This window comes from Zingiber officinale, chromosome 4A, assembly GCF_018446385.1.
Source record: "Zingiber officinale cultivar Zhangliang chromosome 4A, Zo_v1.1, whole genome shotgun sequence".
NCBI lineage: Eukaryota > Viridiplantae > Streptophyta > Magnoliopsida > Zingiberales > Zingiberaceae > Zingiber > Zingiber officinale.
In genome coordinates, this window is record NC_055992.1 from 18,208,654 (window position 1) to 18,218,146 (window position 9,493).

General features: G+C 44.0%; 1 long non-coding RNA gene across 2 annotated transcripts; it reads right to left on the reverse strand.

The window, feature by feature from the left end:
- Positions 1 to 546: 546 nt before the first annotated feature.
- Positions 547 to 3,426, reverse strand: LOC121969655. 2 transcript variants are annotated; one of them, XR_006108592.1, is made up of 5 exons: positions 2,954 to 3,426; positions 2,626 to 2,858; positions 2,418 to 2,546; positions 1,903 to 1,963; positions 547 to 818 (listed from the first exon to the last, which is right to left on the reverse strand). It is a non-coding gene; the product is annotated as an uncharacterized LOC121969655 (long non-coding RNA). The 2 variants fall into 2 exon arrangements; XR_006108591.1 differs by lacking the exon at positions 547 to 818 and having other exon boundaries at positions 1,585 to 1,963; positions 2,954 to 3,424.
- Positions 3,427 to 9,493: the final 6,067 nt, after the last annotated feature.

A 9,493-nucleotide genomic window follows, 5' to 3' on the forward strand; every position in this document is an offset into this window, starting at 1 on the left:
GCACGAAAAAGCAGGGAGCTTGCACGGGAAAAGTCCAAGTATGGAAGCTGGCATGGGAGGTCGAGAGGGCTCTGCCTCCTGACTAGGCCGAGAGGGCTCGATGCTCTCGATCGGACGGAAGTCTGAGAGGGCCTGTGAGCTGTTCTCCTGACTAGGTCGAGAGGGCTCGAGCCTGCCTCCGGACGGGAGAGGGCCTGTATCTCGCCTCCTGACTAGTTCAGAGAGGGCTCGGTAGCTCGTTCTCTGGATCGGACGTGGAAGTCGGAGAGGGCTCGGTAGCTCGTTCTCCGGACTAGGTCAGAGAGGGCTCGGTAGCTCGTTCTCTAGATCAGGAAGGCTTTTGTCACGCCCCAGAGAAGTCCCTGTCCGAAGAAATTTCGACAGCACCTCCCCTGTACGGGTGACAATCTGAAGCATTTCTACAGGCATAATATACATCAGCCACAGGCGGCTGGAATATACACACAACTACACAGATATATATATATCATCAGCCCACACGGCTGAAACAAAACCAACACAACGGAAAATGACAGAAACCCAATACAAACCAAAGCACAAAAATTGCTAGCCGGCTAGGCTTATATAACCAACAACCAATACAAAATACCACATAACAACATCAACACTCCAAAAACAAAACCGGAGTACAGAGCTAAACAAACTAATGCATAAACAACAAAACATAAGTAAAACCGATAAGTCTTCTGATGTGATGTGGGAACCAGCAGACAGGATATTCCAAGCGACACCAAAACCAACCTGGTACTTGAAAAAGATAGTGTCCACGGGGGTGAGTTCAACAACTCAGCAGATACCTAGTTGACATGTATAGTAAACTATAACAAATAGTAATAACTATGGAGTACAATCTCATGAACAAAAGAAGATAATACATAATAGAAAAGGCTGAAGAGTACTGTACTCACCAGGGCCACCTATCAGAATAATCAGGTCGTCAGACCGGAAGTGTCATAAATCCTGTATGCATGTCAAACATATGCATCCATCCAAATGCAGCATATAAGTGCAGCAAACACAAGCAGTAAATGCATAAATATGTATGATGCCAATGATGCATCCTGGTCACCCCTGACGCCAGTTAGTCATCTCACGCACACTGGTGAAACCGAGTGGGTAGGGCTGTGACAACCGTGCACTCTACCATCACTACATCCTGATGAGTGACTGAGTGGACGAGATGCTGTCGGAGTACTCCTGTCCTCTGACCCCAAATCATAAATGGGGGAGCTCAATGCTCTCATCTCCCTGACACGACGACGGGAGGTATCTCGCTTATCACACCGAGTCACCCGACCAATGGAGCCAAACGAGTCCACCGTCCGGCTACCACGCTACACTAAATGCTAACGGACAGAAGCGGAACTGCTCACGGCCACCACGCCGAGTCCTCGGACCAACGGAGCCAAACAAGGCCCCGCCACACACCTGTTCGATATACCACTAACCCACGAGTGGTGGTGTGTACAGATCTGACGATGTGCTCAACCATAGTGGAGCCGACAATCGCGCAGCATGCAATCATGATGCATGACACTAAGCATAGCAATAAACTGATCAGCATAACCATATCCATATATATATAATGAGTACCGTAATATCGATGGTCAAATGCGAAGATCTAAAGTACACAGGTCAGATAGGATATCAAAAACCTAGGTCCTTAACATAACAAGCATGGTATGTTACTACCTCTCTGAGTATATATATATCTAATCATGTGGGTACTAGCATAAAATGCATATCAGGTGAGCAAACAAGCATGTAACAGGTATCCGATAGTGACGTACCGAAACAAGGACGAACATAATTATTACTAAAGGCTATAACCTACTAGACATATCAACATGACATATCAAAAAGATAAGTCAAGGTACCCACCTCCGATAAGAAGATCGTATCCGAATAAATCCTCGTCGAGACACCGTCTCGAATCAAAGTCCTGCAAATAACGTGATATACAATTTAGCTAATTTTATAAACAACAACTAGCTAAATCCAACTCAACTTAATTAGGAAAAATCCTAATCGATCCATCATTAACTAATCCTAATTAATGATTAACTTGAATTAATCTCCTTAATCAATAATCCTCAATCAACACAATCATTTCCTTTCGCTGATCAACTTACGATTAGCAATATGATCATCTCTAATAAATCCAAGGATTAAATCTAATTCAACATAAATCAACTGTACTTAATTCATCACAACTACAATAGATTAAGCCTTCAATAATCACATTAGGTTAAGTTAAACATGAATCCATCATACCTTACCTAAATCCACAACTAACCAAGCAACTGCAGGTTACAACACTTCCAACATAATCCAATACAAATGCATATCCTCTAAATACTCATAGAAATACAACCAAAACTCCACACATAACTTACCTTAATCAACGGCTGTGATTGTTGATCCACAGCAGGGAGTATTGATACTGACAACAAGATGGCTACAGATGAAATAGCTGCCAGAACCAAGACCCTCCACCTAGCCCAACCTCCTTGCTGGATACTTCACTGTTCGGATCAAAAATGAAACTCAAGAAATCCTTTTCAGTTAGGTAACCAAATTTCCAAAATAACCTGAGCACCTTACCTTCTTTTCACCAAACTACTACCGTGACCCAAAATCAAAAACGTTGGCTGCCGGAACAAGAACGGAGCCGTTGTTGGAAACCAGGACTCTACAACCAAAGACCACAATTCTCAATAACCATTCCACCCAACACAGTACTGCTCAATAGGGCTGTTCGCCACTAGAAGATGGCTGTCGGAAAATGGGCGGCTGCTGGAAGACCCTCCTCACTCCAAGATCATTCCTAGTCAAAGCTATGAAAACACAGAATTCCATCAAGCACCAAAAGTCTTAAAAACCAAAACATAGCTTTAGTTTTCGGATATACCAAGACCAATCCAAAACTCACCCAAATCCGATCGCTACTGTGGTGGTTAGAAGAGGATCCCCAGCCCAACTATGAGGAAGGGAAGCTTTCTGCTTCGGATCTGTGTCTTCCTCGTGGCCGGCGAACAAGTGCTTCGAATCTAGGTCTTCCTCGTGGCCGATGAACAGGAAGGAATATCTAGCACCAGTCCTAATCGAAGGCGTGTGGCGTCAAGGTGCTGCGACCAAGATGGAAATCGGTCGGTGGCGGATCGAGAGATAGGGCTCCGGCGCTAGGTAGAGGGGAGGTGCTCGGCTTCTGGCGAGATCGTGAGGGAGAAGGATGAAAGAGGGCTGGAGAGAATCGGGAAGAGAGGAGGCGGCTCTTGTAATAGAAATCTGTAATGGCCGGCGGCAACACAGAGAGGGGAGAAGATGGAATCGTCGCCAGGCGATTTTGGCAGGGGCGCGCGGGGAGGAAGAAGGAACGGCGTGAGAAGAGGAAAATAAAGAAAAAGAAAAAGAATAGAAAAGGAAAAAGGAAATTAGGAAAATAAATATTAGTGGGGGAGAATGTAAAATATCGAAAAAAAAATAGCGAATAATGATAAGAAAATTTTTCTGGAGTTTTTAGAAATTTTCTAAGAATTTTTCGAATCTCGTATGGACGAGTTTACGGGGATAAAAACGGGGCCCGGGAAAGCCTGTTTAGACTACCCCGTTTTAGCGAGGAAATAAATATTTCCTCGCTAAAACGGGGTAGTCTAAACAGGCTTTCTCGGGCCCCGTTTTTATCCCCGTAAACTCGTCCATACGAGCTTCAAAAAATTCTTAGAAAATTTCTAAAAACTCCAGAAAAATTTCCTTATCATTATTCGCCATTTTTTTTCGGTATTTTACAGCTTTAGGTTTAAGGCTGGGAAATTGGATCGGTCTGCTGACCGATCCAGTGATACACTGGGTCATCTGATCGATCTGGTGACCGATCAGTAACCAAACAGATTGGGAGAAAGAATGGCCTGATCGGTCCACATACCGATCAGGGCTCTGGCAACCAACTCTCTATGAGAGTTGGGATCGGTCTGGGGACCGATCAGCCTAGGGCCTGATCGGTCCACAGACCGATCAGGGATCGCAACCAACTCTCTGTGAGAGTTGGGATCGGTCTGGGGACCGATCAGCCTAGGGCCTGATCGGTCCCCTGACCGATCAGATCCATCCTGGATCAATCAGGGTGAAGCCTGATCGGTCCAGGTCTAGCCGTTGAGACACAACGGCTAGATTTCTTCTTTCTTCTTCTTCGCAGGTTCATATAAATCAAGGGCCTCTACAGTAGAGTTTAATTCTTGCTCTTGCTCCTTCTTGTTCCTTGCGATCAGAGCTTTGCTGAGCTCTCCATTATCAAGCTTCAGTGAGCTTCCTCTACGGACTCCAACCGATCGCTTCGTTGTTGGCGTGAAGTGGTTGCTTCATCACCACGACGAGAAGGCAAGCAAACTAGTGTTTTACATTCATATTGTTCTTGGCTTCTAGTATTTCTGACACCGATCTTGTCTGCAAGAGAGATCTGGCAGGTTTCTCCACCCGAAGGAGTTTTATTAGCCTGTCTCTAGGGTCTCATCCAGCGGATTGATAGGATTCGTCCACCTTATGGACACGCCGAGGAGTAGGAGTATCATCTCGAACCTCGTTATATCGTCGCGTTTGAGGTTTGATCTTCCATTTCGCGTTTCGTCTCTATCTCTTTATAACGTCGCGTTTGAGGAAGAAACGTGAATTTGGGGTCGGCTATTCACACCCCCCCCCCCTCTCTAGCCGCGTCCGAAGGTCCTAACAAGTGGTATCAGAGCGAGGTTGCTCTTCGTCGGATTAACACCCGGGGGAGCACGAGCTAGAGAATGGATCAACTTGGAGAAGACGTCACGATTCCACCCTTCTACGATCATGACGACTTCGCGTATTGGAAGGTAAGAATGAAGTATTTTCTTATGACTAACCTAGTAAATTGGAATTGTGTACAAGTAGGTTTTATTCCTCCGGTGGATAAAGAAGGAGAACCTCTCGAGAAGAAGAAGTGGGCGAAGGAACAAATCCACCAATCCATAATCAACGACGAGGTAACGAAAATCTTTGAATTTTCATTACCTAATAATATCTTGTGTAAGATAGGTAAATACAACAATGCCAAGGAGTTGTGGAACAACTTGGCTAAGTTCCATGAGGAGAGCTCCAATTCAAGTCATGAAGAGGAGTCAAGTATGTCAAGTAGCTCACATCATGGAGGTATGAAATTAGAAGTTGAGGGCTACTCAACATCTAAGGAAGAAGAGGTGGAGAGTTCTTCTTCAAGATTGGAGCAAGAAGAAGAAGCCTCTACCTCCGGAAGGGATGAAGGAGAGAGCTTATATCCATCCTCAACCCTAGGTAAATCAAGCAACTTAATTTCAAGTAAATTACATATAATGTGCTTTGAGTGTAGGGAATATGGGCATTACAAAAGTAAATGTCCAAAGAGGATTAGGAAGACTCCACCGGCACCAAAGGTCAAGGAAGTCGGAGTCCCGATACGCAAGGGCAAGGAGCACGTGGTGTGCTTCCAAGGCAAGCAAAGGGGACATTATAGGAGTCAATGTCCAAGGGGGAGGCAACCTCACAAGGACAAGAGACCAAGCACATTTATGGGGGGAGCTAAGGCAAATCCTAAGGTATCCTTTAAGGCACATTCTTGCAATTCTAATAAGACACATGCTAGTAGTTTTATTGTAATTGTCAAGCATGATAACCGTAGAAACCGATACATGTGCTTAGGTGCCAAACATGTTAGTCTAGATGAGGACAATGCTAGAAATGCCAACCCTAGAGTTAACTCATCTAAGGTTAGGGAAAACCTAGATAGAAATCCCAAAACAACTAGACATATGCCTAGGAATACCTCAAAGAAAAATGGAAAATTAAAGCTTGAGGTATTAAAGAAGGAAAACCAAGTCTTGAGGTCAAGACTTGACACTTTAGAAAAGGCTCTTAAGAATTTGGAGAAGTCAACTCTAGGGTCTAAGGGTCAAAAATCAAAGCCCAAGGACATGAGAGGTTTGGGTCACAAACCTAAGTCTCAAGTGGTCAAGCCCGCTTATCATAATGTTCCATTCGATTATGGAGCAAGACCTAGGGCTAAGAAGACCATCACCAAGGTCACAAGGGGAGTCACCCCTATAGTTGATCTTGATGAGTCCCAAATGACCAAGGCTTTAAAGCCTAGGAGGGTCATTAGGAGGGTTGCTAGGGAAGTCATCCCTAGTGAATATTTAGTGAACCCAATGAGCTCAAATAGGTATTGGGTTCCTAGGAGCATGATTGCTTCACGCTAGATGGTTTAGGGTGTGCCAACCTTAATTGGATAGGTAGTTAACCTACTCATGGCAAAAGGTGGCATTTTAGGAATTTTCAAGATGTAATCAAGCCTTGAAAATGATATTAAAAATTATTCCTAAGGTGATTAGGATGTGCCAACCACATTTGAGGAGTTTTCTAGGGTCAATCTAATTGGCACATAGTGATCTAAAAATCTTTAGTATATGATTTTGGGTCTATTACACTTAGGAATATAGAATTTATGGTAAAATGATCAAAATTATCAAAAATGGCAACTAAGGCTAGAATTAGGTATTTTCTATACCTTTATATGTTATTTGCCATACATTGTTTGTCATATGCCATGTCATGACATCATATTTATTTTATTATCATTTGAAATGTCATGATAATGCTTAGATTAGTTATATGTCATGCCTTATTTAAATTCCATACTTGATGACATGACATCATAACATTGGCACATGTTTCCACTTATGATATTATTTTATGTCATGTCATCATCTCTTGCATTTATGATCAATTAATTTGATTTAAGGATAGAAACACAATTTGATATGGAGATCAAATTGTTGTTTAGAAAATGCATGAGAACTTAGCTTAAGATGATCTAAACCCATATCTCACATCAAAATTGACTTGGATGTGTTTGATACACCTTAGATGTGTGTGAGATATTAGGATTATGAGTTAGGATTAAGGTGCATAGTTCTTGTACCTAGATGAGCCTAATTCGAATTTGAGGATCATAGGGAAAACTTGTGTACAAGGCATGTACATTTAGCCCTAAGATTGTGGTCCTAAATTGAATGGTTTAAGATCATTTCAAAATTGATTTGAAAAACCTTGATGAAGCTTTTCTAGTGATAGCATTCATCATTGAGCAAGTTGATACAAAGATGGATTAACCTTGAGCTATTTCAAAGTCTTTCGAACTTTGTATGAAGATTAAAAAATGGGAGTTATTTTCATAGAAAACTATTTTTTCATGATAATATATGTTATGAGGAATGTATCCTCAAAATTTTACAGTTTTTGGATTTTTTTGTAATTTTTTAGGGGTTTCTGAATTTCGGGAGAAAAATCAGAAATTCTTATCAGAGAATCGTGGACCTATCAGAGGAGATCCTGATCGGTCCAGGGAAGTCTGGATCGGTCACTGGACCGATCCAGGTCAGTGTGGATCGGTCTGGTGACCGATCCAGTGGAGTCCTGATCGGTCTGGTGACCGATCAGAGCGTGCCAAAATGCTGATTTTTCGACTGTTGTCTGAAATTTCAGCTATGGAAGTTGGTGTTTTAGATTTCTAAAGGGTTGAAACTCTCCAAGACATTGTTGGTGCAATGGTCAAGGAGGAGTTGACCTTTAGGGGGAGTTTTATCTATTGGTCAAGGGGGAGTTGACTTTTAGGGGGAGTTTTTACTCGTCAAGATTTCTGAGGATGAGTGATATGGGATTATCACTAAGTTGATTGTTGATTTTAGTATCAAGGGGGAAATTAAGGGTTTCAATGAAAGGTATGAGACTTTCATTAGGAAGAAACTCTTGACCTTGATTCACTCTTTTTGATGTTTGTCAAAAGGGGGGAGAATGTCTAGAGAATGTTCAAGGAAGAACATTGGAGTTTGGGGAGAATGTTCAAGGAAGAACATTGGAGAACTATTGGAAAACCTAAGTTAGGTTATCGGGTTAACCTAACTTGATTATGGTTTTTGTCAAACATCAAAAAAGGGGAGATTGTTGGTGCAACCTTAGGTCAAGGTTGACCTGGGTGACCCGACTCGAGTTGACCTGACTCGAGATATATTTTGATGTTTGACAAGAATAGAGAAGTTATATTTTGATGTTTGACAAGAATAGGAACTTGGGGGATTGTGGGTGCAACCTTTGGTCAAGGTTGATCTGGTTGACCCGACTTGAGTTGACCTGATTCGGGAAAAGTTCAAGTATGGAGACTTGGCAAGGAAAGGTCCAAGCAGGGAGCTTGGCACGGGAAAAGTCCAAGTATGGAGATTTGGCACGGAAAAGTCCAAGCAGGGAGCTTGGCACGGGAAAAGTCCAAGCAGGGAGCTTGGCACGGGGAAAAGTCCAAGTATGGAAGCTTGGCATGGGAGGTCAGAGAGGGCTCGGGAGCTCGTTCTCTGGACTGGATGGAGTCGGAGAGGGCTCGGTAGCTCGTTCTCCGGACTAGGTCAGAGAGGGCTCGGTAGTTCGTTCTCTGGACCGGACGTGGAAGTCAGAGAGGCCTCGGTAGCTCGTTCTCCGGACTAGGTCAGAGAGGGCTCGGTAGCTCGTTCTTTGGACCGGACGAAGTTGGAGAGGGCTCGGTAGCTCGTTCTCCGAACTAGGTCAGAGAGGGCTCGGTAGCTCGTTCTCTGAACCGAACGTGGAAGTCGGAGAGGGCTCGGTAGCTCATTCTCCGGACTAGGTCAGAGAGGGCACAGTAGCTCGTTCTCTAGATCAGGAAGGCTTTAGGTTTAAGGCTGGGAAATTGGATCGGTCTGCTGACCGATCCAGTGATACACTGGGTCATCTGATCGATCTAGTGACCGATCAGTAACCAAACAGATTGGGAGATGGAATGGCCTGATCGGTCCACAGACCGATCAGGGCTCTGGCAACCAACTCTCTATGAGAGTTGGGATCGGTCTGGGGACCGATCAGCCTAGGGCCTGATCGGTCCACAGACCGATCAGGGATCGCAACAGAGAGTTGGGATCGGTCTGGGGACCTATCAGCCTAGGGCCTGATCGGTCCCCTGACCGATCAGATCCATCCTGGATCGATCAGGGTGAAGCCTGATCGGTCCAGGTCTAGCCGTTGAGACACAACGGCTAGATTTCTTCTTTCTTCTTCTTCGCAGGTTCATATAAATCAAGGGCCTCTACAATATAGTTTAATTCTTGCTCTTGCTCCTTCTTGTTCCTTGCGATCAGAGCTTTGCTGAGCTCTCCATTACTGAAGCTTCGTGTGAGCTTCCCTCGGCTGGACTCCAACTGATTAGTTGCTGCTGTTGTTGGCGTGAAGTGGTTACTTCATCACCAGTCGACGAGAAGGCAAGCAAACTAGTGTTTTTACATTCATATTGTTCTTGGCTTCTAGCTGTATTTCTTGTACACTGATCTTGCTGTTGCAAGAGAGATTGTGGCGAGGTTTCTCCACCCAGAAGGAGTTTTTATTAGCCGGTTCTCCGGGGTCTCATCCACCGACGGAT